Consider the following 17925-nt stretch of genomic DNA (forward strand, 5'->3'; position numbering starts at 1 on the left):
GATCAAGCATGGCCGATTGTTCATGCAGTTTCGTTAGGCAAATACCACCATAGCGCCTTCACAGTAGGTTTAAGAGAGAGGCAATAAACCACTTAATTTGCAAGCTAAGGGTTTTTTTTTAAAAACCTAATTATAACGATATAAAGGGAGATATCCCACGTATACCTATAAGGTAAATTAGAAGCTAGTTTAATCACAATTGTTATTTGGTGCTACCTAATCACAAAGGTAAGTACCCACAGTGTGTGTGAGGATAAGGTGTGTGTGTGTGTTATGTTTTGTGTGTTGTGTGTGTGTGTGTGTGTGTGTGTGTGTGTGTGTGGGTGTGTGTGTGTGTGTGTGTGTGTGTGTGTGTGTGTGTGTGGTGGTGTCATACATCGCTCTCTCTTGCACTATAGAGAGAGAAAAACTCACTAGCATTTTGTACTCATCGCTGAAATTTCAACATTGTTCTACCTTCAGTTTTCACAAACTCCAACGCTCCCACTCTCCAATTTTTTTCAATCAACACCTGGTGTTTTTTTGTTGCCTCATAGCGCTACTGCAAAGAAAGAGTCTCTAGTGCTGCTCTTTTTATGAGGTTCAACACTTCTCATTAATGAAAATCTCTACAATGCCTTTTGTTTAATGCTCCCATACCTTTACTGAGGTGTCAATTTCCTATAGATCTGTATTGTGGATTTCCTCCTCCTCCTTTTGATTCTATTGCTTTTTGCTAAGGTATTGAACCTTAGCTTCTCTCAAAGCTTTTGCACGTACGTCAAGAGAAGGTCAAGAAATCAAAGCTTTGATACCACTTTGAGTGTGCAATGTGTGTCGTATATGGTAATTAACCCAAGTATTATCAGAGATCCTATAAAGTGATCTATTTGTACTTTCTACCTCTGTGTTTGGTATTGTTTGTACATGATTAGTGCATCTTGATCACTCTCATCATCATACGGCATGTTATTGTATATGTTTTCATAAATTTCAGTAGATAACCTGAATCTATTTTTCCATCCAGGGATAGGCTCCATGGGAAACCGTATTGCTCTTACAAGGTGTGAGTAATATCATAACTAGAGGTGTATGATTTAGAAGGCTGTATGTATCAAAAATGCCTTCAACTGGCCATAGTACAAGCCTTCAACTACTTTCCCCCCTCTAACAATTTTGTTGTGCCATGCATCCTTTGTTGCCTTCACTGTCTCGTTCCTCTTTTTGGTGCATTTAATCAAATAGAAATCATGTCCTTTCTCTGCTACCTTGGCTGCAAAGTTGTCACCAATTGACAACAATTGACACAAACACTCAGGGTTCCCTTCATACATGGGGAGGTTAGAGACATTATGCATTGGCAAATTGAAATCAGATAACTATTATTTTATTTGGCATCATCGTCTTCATCGCTGCAAGGATCGTCTGATTCCAATAATGGTTGGACTATCAAATATTTCCATTCTCTACATGTTGTCTGTTCTTCTCTCTTGTTTTTTCAGTTCCCACACTTAGCTTTATTAGTTGGGCACCCTTGGCCTTTTAGATGACCTCAAACGGACCCCGAACAGGCCAAAAACATCTTCTCCATTGCCCACAGATACATGAATCACAAAAACATGAGAGTGTACGATATCGTAGAGCGCATGGACTATCCTGTGAATATCCATCAATGCAATGAAATGATCATGAACCTGTAATACACTGACAATCCCATTGGACATTGCGTCGCACATCATCCTTGAAACTAGCCAAAAAACTCTTTGTGTACTTGATTTATGCTGAAATGTTTCATTTAGATAGTTGACTACATCGGCTGCAGACTTTCATAGGCCAGCCATCTGGTTTCACTCCTCATGAGTGAGGGTTCTCTTTATGATTACCTCTGCTCCATCGTGCTCACCTTTTCCATGTCCTGATGCTGAAAAGTTATGCATCATCTGCAGACCTGTCAACCAATAATGCCTAGCCACAAAGTAGAAAAGGTCTTGCATGCTTTAAACTGAGACACTGCACCATCTGACAACACCCAATGACGTCGTAAAGAATGGCCTTTCTGTTTCAACCACTTGTCATGAAGAAGAAAACAATGTTCTACAAACAAAGTGTCATGTATTATATCATCAGATATGTAAAAATGGAGTGTTTTTTCAACACCACCTCCTGAGTTTCTCACATAAGTAATGTGAATAAGTATTGTAACCTGATTAGACCACTAGTGCATGGACTTTATCTCATTTTCTATTTTAAAATCGATAATTCTTGGAAATTCGATGATCGAAACAACACATCTGATGGAAACTTGAGTAGAGCACTCTTTAAATTGTTGTGCCTGCCACCAAAAAAATGTAGTTATGCTTGATGAAGCTCTTAAGATGAGATGAGAATGGGTCAATAAAAGTAGAGCATCTTATTTGTTGCACTACCAAGTCCTTTCTTTTCTTCTCACAGACCCACCTGCATCAACTTGCCCAGTTGAACATTTGTGAAGATCTTCACAGTGACCTCCCCACTATCCACTGAAATTTCATCAGGACACAATGTCAACTCTTTTATTCCAAATCTAGAGCAAATCCAAACGAGCATTTTTTTTGCATAGTATTCTGCATCATGAGCCTTTGGACATAAAAGTGATTCCCACATATCACTGATTCTATGAACACTAATTGGTTTGCAGTACACTTACCTGAATCATCACTACAGCAAACGGAACATGTGCAGGCATGATCCTTTCCATAATGCTCAAACTTGTTTTGTCGCATCTGATTAAATGCCTCTTTAAAATATATCATTTGGACATGATATACACAGCAACACGTATATCGCTTCTTCATTTTTTGGACAAAGTAAGGCTTTAAAGCCTCAAAACATCTAAGAGAAATTTCCACTTCTGGATTGGCCCTCTTGAATCTTTGGTACAACTCAATCTGTGACATTAAAACAAAACAAATTATGAGAGTAAAATATTAGCCATTTTGTACAGTACCATTTTGGTTTTGTACATAAGCAAATGTGGGGTTGTAAAATATTAGCCATTTTGTACAGTACCATTTGGTACAGCAATAGTACCTGTATAGTACCAATTTTTGGTACTGTATAGTACCAATTTTTGTATATTTGGTAGAGTACATTAGCAATTGGATTTTGTGCAAGTACCAGATTTGGTATAGTAAGACATTAGCTATTTAGTACTTTACCATTTGGTGCAGTAGAGTACCAATTTGGTATTGTTCAATACCAAGTTTGAAACTAGTTTGGAAATTTCTTAAAGAGTACCTTAAATGGTGGTACCAGGTGGATGCCATAAATTACCAATTTGGTGGTATAGTACCACCAATTTTGGTACTGTAAGACTTTATCAATGAAATATATTTTTGTTTTGTACTAGGAAATGTACTATAGAGTACCTTGAGTAATGCTATAGGGTGGATGGGGATATTATGTAGTACATAAACATGGAATTATATGGTACTCATTAGTACATTTTAGGGTGCTCCATATAACATGCCACCAATATGGTAGATAAATGTACTTTGGCCTACATCACAAGGTTCTATAGAGTACTCAAATCAGATTGAATGTACTATGGTGTACCTTATATGGTAGTATAGGGTAGATGAAGGACCTATGAACATTATTATAGGGTACTCCCAATCACATGAAAAGTGCTATTGAGTACCTAATGTGGAAGCATACGGCATTTTTAAGGTATATGGAGTATACCTTCATATTAATAAAGCTACTATTATACATAGGTCATTAGGTTGCTACCTTCACCAAGTTAAGAGAGTAGTATCTAGAGTATGAGTTAGGTAAAAACAAATGGAATACCTTCAAGTACTATAAGTAGAGTACATTACACCGAAACATAGAGAGGCACAAAAGACATTAGCAACGGTTTTAAATTTACCTGAGACTCATCGAGAAGATGCATTGGATGTTTGATAACACTTTTTCTTCCAATCCTCTTCCGACATATATCCTTTTTGTTGGGTGAAACTAGAGTCTCTGAGCTCCAAACGACATAAACTAGATCTCTTACTTCACCTGTGACAATGTTACCTTGAGGCAATTATCTTTGACATGCACTCAATGGCAAAAACTTCCTCATCATCTTTAATCTCAAGACGATAATTGGCTAGCAATGTTTCTCCGATGAACACTCAAAATACCTTGCTATCCTTGTATGGTTCATTTGTGTTGTGCCATCGATATTATTCATTACCATCATCAAAGAAGAGCTCATCTGTTGAGCGGGGCACCTTGAGCTGGCTGAGGGTGTTACGGATGCTAGATAGAAGAGTGCTTTCAAATTAGCTATTGATGTTTTGCAGATCCTTAAAAGTAGGATGGAGCAAGTGTTGATGGAATAACTCTGTCTGGATACTTCTTGTAAGCCCTAGTGTCTGTGTGCGCCAAAACTTTGCCTTAGCTGAACAAATCTACTTTCTTGATTTGGCTTCATCCATTAAAGATGGATCTTGCAACCTGCTGCTTTCTTTTTCTTTCCTTCTCTATTCTCATTTCTTAGCAGCCAATACTCATGCATAGAAGCGGTGTCCATGCTGTGAACACTTGCATTCAGCTCCATAGTCCAATCCCTGTTTAGGCAGCCTTGCACAGTAGTCCAATCCCTATTTGGAAACCTTTCTTCATTCACCATGCCAGAGAAGTAGTTGTGAATTCCATGCCTTGAGATTATCCATGTTTACGTAGCCATATTCTCATGCTAGGATAACCATTTGTATTCTCTGGTCAATCTGTGAATTCCATGCTGGCAAGAGTGTGGGTAGTGTAGCGAGTTAAAGAGCTACAACTACATAATCGGCTATGTTGTGGACGAGGAAGAAAGATAGGAAGAGAGAGAGAGACAGAGAGAGAGAGAGCGTCTATAATCATTACATAGATCTATATATGCTGATACAAACCAAATGTTTTTTTTACATAAAAGAATTCCCCAAAAAAAAAGAAAAAAACAATTTCCCAATAAAGTGGATAAAAAAGACTTCCCCCAAAAAATGCTAATTTTCTACCCAAGAAAAAGTAGTGTCCTTGACAGTGCATATTGTACCACCAAACCATGCTTTCAGCCATCTACACAATACACTATATAGCTACACATTAAGTACTTCCCATAGTAATAAATAGTAATAAAGTGTCCTACTTATTTGTAATATTATGTAGCTATTTAACTCTATGTGCTATGTAGTGTTATCTAGTAAACTATGAGATACTATATACTTATATGGTGGAATATAGTTTTATGTGCTATATAGTGGTAGATGGTAGTATATAGTTCTTTACACTACAATGTTGTATGCACTATATAACTCTATACTGTCATATAACTCTATACTTTGTAATTTTTCATGAATTACAACGGGCATTGGTAATTTTACCTTTCATATTCGTCACTTGTGGGACTTTTATTCTTTCTTCAACCTTGCCACTCATATGGACTCTCCCATTCTGCCATCATAAACTAATGAATATTCTCTAATCTTTCCCGATGGGGGGCAATCTCTACAATCAAGCTTGAAGCATCTAAGTCCTCAAAAGCATAAGAAAATTGCAATTGCAATTCTGGTGCCATCATGAGAAGGTTCCTAGAGGCTTGTTGTGCACACAAGGATTTAAAAAACAAGGACTAAGGCTTCCACCTTGCCAAAATTCCCAATGGTTGGCGTTGGATACAATGAGAACTTCCGATTGCTTCATACCTCGTAGCACGAATCAAAACATCAAAAATTCCAACCTTGTTTTGGTTTCTTCCATCATTGCCAACTTTGGAACTTGCATCTACCCAAGATATTTAGCAATTATTGCAGCCCAGCAGAAGGTGAAGCCTCCCGTAGACATTTTGAAATAAAATGTAAAGGAAGTCACTATGGCCCTTTAATGAAGGGACCCATTTAGTAAACAAGCTGGCTCTCCGCCTCTGCTGCAAACCATGGCACTACACCTTCCAATGAGAGACAGAGAAGAGAACCAGCTATTCTTTCCACCCACATGGCTCGACTCGAGAAAATCATGCCCTTTCTACACTCGCCCAAAAGCCTCCATATCAACACTCCCATTTGATGCATACTCCCGTTCTCGCGAGAGGGAGTGCCATAAATGGCACAAAAGAACTTGGTACTTTCTTCCTCTAACATGTGACAACTGCCTCATAATTCCTCTCTCTCATCCATCTCAAAATGAACTCTCTCTCTCTCTCTCACTCTCTCTGTCTCTCTCGCTCTCTCTCTCTCTCATCTCTATCTCTACTCTCTCTCGTCCTCTCTCTCTCTCTCTCTCTCTCTCCTCTCTCTCTCTCTCTCGTCTCTCTCTCTCTCTCTCCTCTCTCTCTCTCATCTCCTCTCTCTAACTCTCTGCTCTCTCTCTCTCTCTCTCTCTGGGAATGCCAAAAAAGGCACAAAAAGCCTTGGGCACTTTCTTCCTCCTCTTGTTTAAAAACACCAAAACGTATTTCAAACGGTATATGCCACATTATTTTCAAAGGAGTTCACTGTCTAAAATTGTGACTGTTTCCAGGGGCTAACTTCGGCCTTTTCTTCATGTTGTGATGAATCCCAAGGGTAGCTCATGTCTATATGCAAAAAGAGCTTCACCTCCATCCCAATAGCTCCAATATTCCTTTGCGCCAACGTCCAAATTCCATTATTATGTAAAACCTTGCCCCATACAAGAGCTTGAAACACCAACAGTTTCATGAAAGCCTGTGTTTGCAACATGAGGTTCTACTAACAGAAAACTTGGAAATAAGGTAAGTGGAAGAGCTATCAGATAATAATATGTAATACAACTTTGTTGCAGAGTAGCATACAGACACACACACACATTGTCGAAACCCTGGTTTGCTAATCAGCGGTAACTGATAAGAAAATCCTGGTTTAGTTTTTTATGTTGTGAGAAGAATAGTATCAACATAAAAACAAACAGCAACTCAAAAAAGTTAGTGGCCTCGCTATGTCATAATGTTACTTGGCACAAATTCTGACTAAAGACAATACCAATAATCCTCAGTTGCTCAATGTCAAGGTGAGAATCCTACCAAAACTTTGACTTTGAATGCCCACAAGTCCTAACCCCAGTTTCAACTCACAAGTTTAATATTTTTGGGTACTTTGGGGTCCTTTTGGTACTTTCTGTATGGAACATCATATGTATATCTGTGTGCTACGAATTGTGATGTACATATTAGGTCTTTAAGTACCATGTTTTGACTTGAGGTACTTTACTTTTGGTACTTCAATATTTCTGGGAACTTTGGACCTCATTTTGTACTTTTTGGTACTTTATATTTTTACTTTTGTGCTTTGGGTACTTCACATCTGGTAGTTTTATTGTTTGGAACTTTTCATACTGATTATTTGGTACTATTTACTATTTGGTATTTAACATTTGGTACTATTTATTGTGTACTAGATTGTTTGCTTTGGTAGGAGCATGATATACTTAACAAGTACTTTAAGGTATTGTCTGCTAGTTTTGCTACTTACCATATTGGTTACTGTTTTCTATTTGGTACTACTTAGTGCTTATTAGATTATTGTCCTTTGGTACAAGTTGGTCCTTTAGTACTCTGAACATTGGTACAGTTTACATTTGGTATTGTCTGCTATTTAGTACTAGTAATTGTCATGACATTTACATTTGCTGTTGTTTACTTTTCTCTAGGACACTACTTTGGTAATATTCACTGTCATGAACATTCCATATGTGACATGCAGAGGAAATGTGGTGTCCTCGAAACTGAGTGTGAAGAGGCTCAGATCCAGAGTGAATTTGTCAGAATGATAATTGCAAAATTCAACTAAGGAAGAACATTCATATTATTTCCAAGGCCCCAGATCAAGGATGAAGACAAGACAATCTATGCTTTAGGATCTTCTGTTGCTTGTGGGGAGTGCTTGGACTCCATCCATGTGGTTGGTTCTTTCATGCTGGCTGTAGGCACCAATACCACCCTCTCTATTTCGTTGCCACTCTAATGAAAAAAGACATTTGTGCGAAAGGTGGATGCAAGGAGCGCATCTCCGAAGTGGCCAAGACCTGGGCTCACAACAAGGGACGTGTTCAGAAAAGTAAGCAACCGTCTTCGTTCTTGTTTTGAACAAAATTTTGGTTTTTCTTATCGTAAAATGTTTGTTTGTTGGTGAACTATGTAGAATACGAGGTCAAAGAGGAGTATACGGACAACCATGTTGCAGACAAGCACTCCAAGTTGGACATATGTTTGATAAGGAAATGGCAGATGGTGGTAAGTTCTATGATGTGGATATGCACGAGGTTGCTACACGCACATTTTAAGGCATGTCAAATGAAGTGCAATCAGACAAGTTAGATGAAGACAAGGACACCACCACAGGGGCCCATGAGGGAGTAAATGACCGCAAGGAAGACCGGGCCATGACGTGCTACCAAATCAAAGTGGTGTGCTTGGTGGTGCTTTGGTCGATGTATAGCAGCCAAACAAGCTTTTGGTTTGGTTGGTGGGTTGGGGGAAGGGGGGGGGGGGTGGCACATGGTAGTAGGGAGAGGACAAGGGAGAGTTATAGTATGTGATTGAAGGATTCCTTCAAATCCATTCAATCATGGATTTTATTTTAGACGAGTGACTAGGATGATAGGATTGCTATCTAGAAAAAATATAGAGTTTGTAGTTACCATGTCAAAGTAACTATTTAAAGCCTTGAGTAATGTAGCCAAAAAAAATCTTAGATTAAGAAGTATACTTTAGCTATTTCGAACTAGAAAAATTGAAGCTTTACTACTACTTTCAGCTTCTGTTGTTTGTCTTGTCTTGTCATTGCCACATAATACATACACACTTTGTTCCTAGTTGGGGCAATCAATGGTTGGGGGCAAAGAGTACTTTGCCTAAGGAGGCTGCTAAATCTCCCATATAGGGCCATAAGAAGGCAAGCAACTCCACAAAATCTATGAAGATGATACATTTAAACAACACATCTCCTCTTTGCAAGGAAGCTGCCGGGTGTTTGTATACAGAGGATGTTTCCGAATGTAGTTACATATGTTTGTAACTTGCAAGGATGTTGCAACACTAGGGTTTTGGGCATAGACCAAGAGAAGGCCTTTCCCCAACCTATGCTTACATCTCGAGGCGTGTGGCCTTAGGGGCTTTCGGAAGAAGATTTCATACTTGGTGGTACATATTGGAGATCCCAATGCCCACCCTGTGTGAATTGACCCCTACCAAGCTACCGTTTACATCGAGCGGAGCCACTTGGAAATGCCACCCATCACTGATCAATGCGGCTCATGTGCATGCATGCAACACCCAACACAATGCCCATGAAATGGAAAGGGGAACGAGCCATAACTCCTCTCTCTTCCCTTTCTCAATGAAGACCATCTCCCCGTATAAGTACCCTAACACCTCATCCCCAACACTCGTACGTGGGATTTTTTCCACCATGTGCCACTTCCATGAGAGATCCCCCCCCATGGGTTATTGGAATCCGTAAAATTTTCAAAAGAAAACCATTTTTTTTGTAGTACTTTGAACCACAATAACTTTCAGCTTTAGAGTCAGATGGACCTCTTGTAAAGCCGTAGTGAAACTCTACTTTGTCGACTTTCCATTTTAGAACCCCATTGCAATTGCAAGTTGAAAACCAAAAGGCATTTAACAGAAGTCCCAAAATGGGATAAATTCACTTGCTTGCAACCTCATTGCTAGATTGCTAACTGCCAACTTCCCGTCACAATATCTTGGTGCTTGTAGCCTTGATTGATGAGTTGTCACTTTTGACTAGCTTCAAATACCTTATACACCCTCTGTAAACACTGAAGACTTGAGAAAACATACAATGGCACATATACCAAGGTAGTCAAAATGGTGTAGAAGCGGTCCTTGACAAAACTTCAATTGCTCCTATGTTTACCGTCCCGGTTCGGATTGTAGATGTGAAAAGATCGACATGATCCATAAATCAAACACTTTAGTCCTATTGATTCACATATGCCCTGATCATCATCCGTGCAATCCTGTGAGGATCTACAAAGCAGTTTCCCCTTAATGCAAGATCATACACCTTAGATTGATGAGCCATCTAGGAACCAACCTAGAGAACATCTTGAAGACCACCTTTTGCTACATAATCAATGCATTATGAACATCTTGAGTAGCCCTCTTGATTAGCCCCAAATAGAGCTTCCTGGCCTAAAAACCAATAAAGACATGCATCCCTGGATAGCCCTAGTTGTACCTGATCTTCGTACTTGCTTTTTCACCTTGGCACATGCACTGGTAGATGCACATGGCCTTGCGTGCTCCTTATTTAGCTACACCAATGATGCTATATAATCATGTGAGTCCATGTGAAGGGTGGACCACCACAAGCCTAGTGCAAGAATGGTGCACCTTCTAGGCTTCTAGTGATCCTGATAAATAAATAGCATGCTCTTTCTCCCTCTAGGCACTTTTTAGAACTTATAGATACGAAGTTTCAAGGGCACATATCTCGAAGTTTGCAACCAAACAATTGCAGCATAATTATTCATCTAAGAATGTGGTATTTCCTCGACTCTATGATTGTGCTTTTGGATTTCAATTGATTCACATTAACCATGTATCCTCGAGATAATGTAGATACGCTCTAAATACGTATCCCATATAATTTTGGCAATCCCATAGGGTGATATGATACAATGTTGAGTGTTTGCAAAATTTGTTGTATTTTCAATGGGTGCAAGCATGGACAAAGTCTATCACATCTTGTCTCATGTGGGCCACCATAGACCTTGGAATTAAAGCACCCTAGTCATGGGTTTGGGGCTAGGTGCCCACATGGAAACCTATGGGAATGGTGCACAAGGAGAGAATACTTGTTGGGGCATGACACTCTTTTAAGGATCAATTCATCATCCTTCTAATACAAATGGCCTGCTATTAGCTGGTAAGCATAGCGCTCTCTTAAGAATCATGGTGCATGTTTATTGAAACTGGAGGTATAGTAGTAGTGGTGAGCAACACAATGTTCTTGGTCCATTCTGGAACCCATTCAATGGAAAAGAGTAAAGAACGGGGAAGGTCATCATTCACCCGGATGGGATCCTGCCTGAGGTTAATTTAGAAAAGTGGTCTACGTGTTGGTGCTTTCCTCTTCTTGACCGCCACCTCAAGATTGAATTCTAGCAAAATTATAAAACCAACACACTATCCTACCCATGTTGCATTGTTTGTGCTTGATGGTTGATGAGCAAGAAAAAATAATTTGCAAGCAAATGGCGTTAAAACTTCTCTACCTACATTGATAGCCCCTCGCGTTCCATGGTCGTGTGATTTTTCTCAGCGAGGTTCAATTTTTGGCTAGCATATGCAATAGAAAGAAACTAGATTTCCGTCAACAAGCTGGGCCAAGATGTAGCAGTGGCATAGTCACTGACATCGATATATGTATGAAAGAAGATGTTACCCCACTCCATTGAGGTGTTTCAAATAGGAGTGTCACCAATGCAGATTTGAGCTTCTCAAAAGCCACGTTGCAACTAGTAATTGATATAAGGGCCGATCTATCTTAGGACACATGTAGAAAAGTCTCGGGAGTACTTATGATGGCGAATGAAAACTTGTACAACTCATGGGCTTGCCAACTTGAGAAGATTTATGATAACCAACATTTTATCTCAATAAGTGATGATACCATAGTTGGACACTAAATGGCCAAGAATGCTGCCATGCCTAACTATCAGCGTTCGGAAAAAATGTGTCTCAGCTTAATATGGTGCCGTTTTCAATTTCAAAAATGCCGGTTGAGGCAGGGGGGAAAGGAGAAATACCGCCCCAAAATAGAGAAAAATAGTGTAAAAAAACCCGAAAAAACAACCTAACTTTCTAAAATTTCCTCTTGACAAAATGAAAGAAAGGAATTTGTATGTTTGGAAAAATGATTTTTCCCGAACACTGCTAACCATAGAGTTTTAGTGTGGCATTGTCTAATTTGGCTCTAACTTTAACGACACGCTTTACTTTTAAAAAAAGCATAAGAATGGCTAGCGGAGGAGTTTGCGCGCGTTAATGTTTCTAGAAGGCATTTTCCAGTATCATAAAAAGCAAAGTTTACGCGGAAAGCAATTAGCAATAGCCTGCTAAAAGGAGGGTTTAGGGTTATAAAAGGAGCCGTGCGGCCATTTCCATTTTGTGGCATAAAACTCGAGCAGTTGCAGGTCGGTGCTTCCTACTCAGATTGTCGTTCTCCAATATCCCTCCACCATGGCCAACCTTAGGCAGACGCTTGCAGGTATACGCAAAAGGTCTGCAGATCAAGAGGATCTCTTGCAACGTCATGATCAGCAACCGAGTATATCATCATCACCAGCAGCGCCTTATTATAATGAGAAGCAACGGCTGACTAGGCGACAGCCCCAAGCTCAGGAGCCGCATCCTCAAAGACAAATGCCTCCTCGCGAAAGATGAAGGCTCTGCGCCTGTGCAAACAAGACGTCGATGATGCGTCAGCTAGGGATCTGCATATTAATGAAGGCGCCCCGAGCTCTATATTAAGTAAGGATTATGGTATCCTGACGGACATGGAGGTGGCGTCCATCTTCTTGAGCTTTATAAAGCGAGGTCAATAATATTGCGAATTCCAAGCTGCAAAAGCTATACAAGCAACGATGTCGTGCTGGCTCTGATGATCATCAACACAGCATCACGCCATGGCCAACGTCAACAAGCTGCCCAGTACAGCAATTGGATCCAAGCAGATCAAGCGACACATGAAGATCATCTCATCAGCAACGTCTGAGCAAGGCCAGCATAAAGATGTTCGCCGGATCATTGAACGGGTCGCATTGACGCCGGAAGGTCCAATTAGAATCAAGCTCGTTAATTGCTGCAGCTAAAGTACTGGAAGGAAATAAAATAGCTATAAATTGTATTGCATAATGGAGCTAGGGTTTTGGTTCTTAAGGGGCCTTCACGTGCTGCTGACAAATTAATCATGTATAACAAGCTTACTTTGACTTGTATTAAATTAATGGCATTACTTTGACTTGGATCAAATTAATGGCATTACTTGCCTTGGATCAAATAATGGCACTTGCCTTGTCGACGTAGTTTCTATCCCTGATTGAAATTCAATAATTAATTTCTATTTCTCCAATTGCAGTTTTTTCACTTAATGGACACCCAGCTTTAGATGAGATATGGTAATAGAATTTGGCTCGCGTTTCCTCAGGCTTCTCTTAATTAAGATGATCCTGTTTATATAATTTTCTTTATTAACATCCATTAATTAAGTGGTCCCACCGAAACGTTCTCTTGAATATTGATTTTACGTGGAAAATTTCCATATCGTTGTCCCACGTAGCATACGTCTTTTTCATCAAGGGAAAACGTACTGTAGATTATCATGCCTCCATGAAACATGCATCCCACATGGGTCCTTCGCTTTCCATGAGGCAAAGCAGGTTTTGAGGTTTCAGAGCGACGAAACACGTTTTTAATGCTCAGATTAATGTAATGGCTAGATATCGACCATGCAAAAAACTCTACTTCGCATACAACAATTGTGTTTGGACATGCCAAGATTGAAGCTCTCGGACCTAGAACATAAGAGTTTGGCAAGGTGATCGTTGGCGTGCTTCATCCACAAATTAAGAGTGCACAATGCCAAATAACAATCAAATTGCAGTATACTTCATACAAAAAGTTTGTGTACAAGATATATTAAGACGAAGGGTAGACTAGGTAAGCAAACCACACAATGGAAGTGTGGATTTGGAAGGGCCAAGGAGGGTCCCAACAACGAAAAAAAGAGGCAACCCCCGTCCCCTCCCAAAAAGAAAAAAAAAAGAGCCTATTGGGCTACTACCATAGGAGCATCATGATCAAATGATAAAGATGGTCACCCCAAGGGGCCATGTGTTGAAGTTTCACTTTTTCTCCCCCAGATTCTTTCCAGCACGCTAGAGCTCAGTGCTTCTTGATGCTTCAATATGGCACGGATCTCTAAACCTACCTTCTCTATTAGCATAATCAACACATTGTTGGAAAGCTTCTCTATCCTTGTCACCTGAGAGCAATTGTTTGCATACCGTTTTCAAAGTCTCCCATGACCTCTCTGTTAGAGCCTTGACTATGTAGTTGAAATTTTGGAACCAAAATAAATGCCGCTCCATGCAAACGTGTACGCATTTGGGCCCAACATCTTTTTGCAGCCCCTGTTACTTGTGCCTTTTCTCTAGTAAATTGGTTAAACTATTTTTTGTCTACTAGCTTACGACATCAACCAACATCTTTTTGTAGCCCCTACTGTTTGAACGCATTTACCTGAAAGTAATTAGCGGTAGCAGGTAGGGTTTTAGGGTTATAAAAGGAGGCCGTGCGGCCCATTTTCATTTTGTGGCATAAAACTTGACAGTTTGTTGCAATATTGCCCATCGGGCTTCCTACTCACATGTCATCGTCAAGGTTGTTGTGCGCCTCCAATATCCCTTCACCATGTCCAACCTTAGGCAGACACTTGCAGGTATACGCAAAAGGTCAGCAGATCAAGAGGATCTCTTGCAACGTCATGAGCAACCGAGTATATCATCATCACCAACAGCTTATTATAATGAGAAGCAATAATTGACTAGGGGACAGCCCAAGATCAGGAGCCGCATCCTCAAAGACAATGCCTTCCTCGTGAAAGATGAAGGCTCTGTGCCTGTGCAGCAAGTTGATGCTGCGTCAGCTAGGGATTTGCATATTAATGAAGGTGCCCCGGCTCTATATAAATTTTTTGGTTCAATAGGCCTTAGGAGCTCCACATAAGGCTTGTCAATACCACATACCTTCTCTATAATATGCCAAAAAATCAACCATTGGATAAGATGCATAAAAGTTTGGGTAGCCCTTGATACTTGGATACTTTTAGATCTCTTTCTAGGGCTGTATGTAGGAATTATATAGTTTACATTTTTATACAATCTCAATATACCTCAGAGTTGTGGAAGCAAGATAGTGTTGGCAGTGTCCTGTCCAACACCCAAATCGGCGATAATGCATCTGAGCCATACAGAGTCAACCGTAGTTGTCAAGACTGCCCTATACTCAGCCTCACAACTAGAAGTGGCCACAGTAAATTTCTTCTTTCTCAACCATGATGTACTGAACTGCCAAGCATGAAATAAAAACCACTTGTGAACACCTGCGTGTCAAAACAACAGCCCAATTTGAGTTCGAAAAATCATGTAAGTCTGGCGTAAATGACCCCCCTTGGGATAAAACTAGCCAAGATATAAAGTGCCACTCAAGTAGTGGAAAATCTTTCTGAAGTACTACCATGCTTAGACCCTGGGATATGCATCAATCTGCTGACCTGTGAGACTGCAAACTGAATATCCAACCTTCGTGTTGCATACATAAATGAGGCAGCCAACAACAATTTGGTAAAGAGTGACATCAACAAGATCACCAACCATCATGTAGACTTAACTTCAAACCAGCTTCCATGGGAGTGGCAATAGGTTTGCAATCCTTAGTCAAACTTACATAGCAATGTCTCTATGTAGCTTCTTTGACACAAGGCAATACCACCATCACACTGGCTTAAACTGTATGCCCAAGTAATGATGCAACAACCCCAAATCTTTCATCTGAAAGTAGCATTCAAATCAGCCTTGAATTCAACAATAGGTGCCTCATTGGGATCAATGATCAGCAAATCATCCACATAAAGAACAAGCATGAGAAGTACATTGCCCTCATGCTTGACATACAATGTGCTTTCTATTGGACTGTTACAAAGCCTTTGTTTGACCAAATGAGTGTCAGCCTTCTCATACCAAGCACGAGGAGATTGCTTCAATCCATACAAAGCTTTGCTACATTTTCACACCTTATTCTCTTGTCCTTTCTTTGACAAAACCGCGAGGCTGCGTTACATAAATTTCCTCACAATATGAGTCACCATTCAACAAAGCAGTAACAATGTCGGATTGATGTACATCCCAACCAAAATGAGTTGCCAAATGCACATACAAAATGCACACTGGTCATACAACAATTGGGAACAAAAGTCTCTTCATAATCTATACCTTTTTGCTGTGCATAACTCTTTGCAACAAGTTGAGCCTTATAGCGATCAATCTCACCATCCGGCTTGTGTTTTAACTTGTAAACCCACTTTGTTCCAATTGCCTTTTTTCCACGAGGCAAATCACATAAAGTCCATGTGTCATTTTCTATAAGTGCATCATCCATCCAATTTTTTTAATTATGTGCTTCATCAAAAGACAGAGGTTCCTCAACATAATGTAAGCTAGACACAGCCAAAGCATAACAATCTGATGCATAAGATGCATGGCGAGATCCTGAACAAGTGCGACTAGACAAAGGTGCATCCAATTTACTATCATGCAATGTATGCACCAGCCATTTTGGCAATACCTCTATCCTGCTCATTGTCAGCCCTTTCCTCATCAAGTACATCATGTACATCTGCATCGGTAATAGGATGATGTATAACACTTTTTGAAACCCCATAGGCTATACATTTGCCTCATTGGAGTTTACATTTGAACTTCCACCACTAAAAGAGGCAACAAAGTGTCATAAATGTCTTGTGAGCTTACATTGTTGTCTCTGGTACATGACAGTAAGGGTTGACATAATGCTTTGTTTGTGGATGATACAACTTGTAACCTTTGCTTTCAGCAATATAACCACAAAAATACATTTGATAGCCTTATCATCCAATTTTCTACGCTATATTTGTGGCACCAAAGCATACGCCAAACAGCCAAAAACATGCATGTGCTCAATAGATGGCTTTCTATCATGCCATGCTTCATATGGAGTCATAGACTACAATGCTTTTGTAGGACACTTGCTGAGTACATAAGTGGCACACATGACAGTCTCGAGCCAACATGAATGTGGTAAAGCTTGACTTTTGACCATACATTGTGCCATCTTCATAAGAGACTTCTTTTTCCTCTCAGCAACACCATTTAATGGAGGTCAAAATGAACCTGAATCAAAAATCTGGGTAGACTAAGCTTTAAGAGCTATCCCAAAAAAAAATTCAACCTGCCAACGCTCACCAAAGCGAATGCTTAGAACTGACTACGTAGAAACCTTTCCTGATGGCCATTTTTGAGTCAAATTCGTTAATGATTCTTCTTGCATCAGCAGCTAGGGTTCCAATTCTTCTTCAATAATTGTAGATACATCCCTTGAGACAATCTGTTTTATGAACTCTGAGGCATATATGAATCTCTAATGTTTCTGATTAGCTACATGCTTTTCCACATTTTTTATGCATGTTGCATTTAATCAGTCAAGAAAAGACATGCATAAACAAGGTCAGTCTCAAACATATCTTTTAATTTGCTGCATAAGTCTACTCATAAATAGCTTGAACATAGGATGCCTCAACAAAGAGTTATTTACCATAAGTGAATGTTGGAGACCAACATTATTAAACTCAAAATTAAGCACATCAGATAAGGAAAAGACACGAGGGATGTGGTCTGTCATGGAGCATTTTATAATCAACAACCAAATCATCATCAGTAGGCAGCCAGTGAGTAAGAACAAAAATAATTCTTTCAAGCCAGGACCAAGAAGACAGATGAGATTGTGAATGGAAGGTAAACCTTGTTTTGGTATGTAGTTTCTAGCCAAGAATCCTGTAAAATTACCTGCACTCACCATTCTCTCCCTAGAATTACTCTCTAGCTTGTTAATAAGAGAGCCAGTAGAGGTGTATCCTGCCCTGCACATACCATGTTAAAGTCCCAAGCCATAATTCAATGAGATAGCTACAAGCCTACTATCCATTGCCAAAGATCACCCCTAAGTCTAGGGTTATTGTCTGCATAGACATTAATCAATCATCATTTTGGCCCCATTGAGTGGATATCTGAAAAACTGAGCATTGACCATTTGGATGATCCAGAATCCAGATGGGATGAGAGAGATGTCTT

This window comes from Adiantum capillus-veneris, chromosome 26, assembly GCF_014529385.1.
Source record: "Adiantum capillus-veneris isolate H3 chromosome 26, ASM1452938v2, whole genome shotgun sequence".
NCBI lineage: Eukaryota > Viridiplantae > Streptophyta > Polypodiopsida > Polypodiales > Pteridaceae > Adiantum > Adiantum capillus-veneris.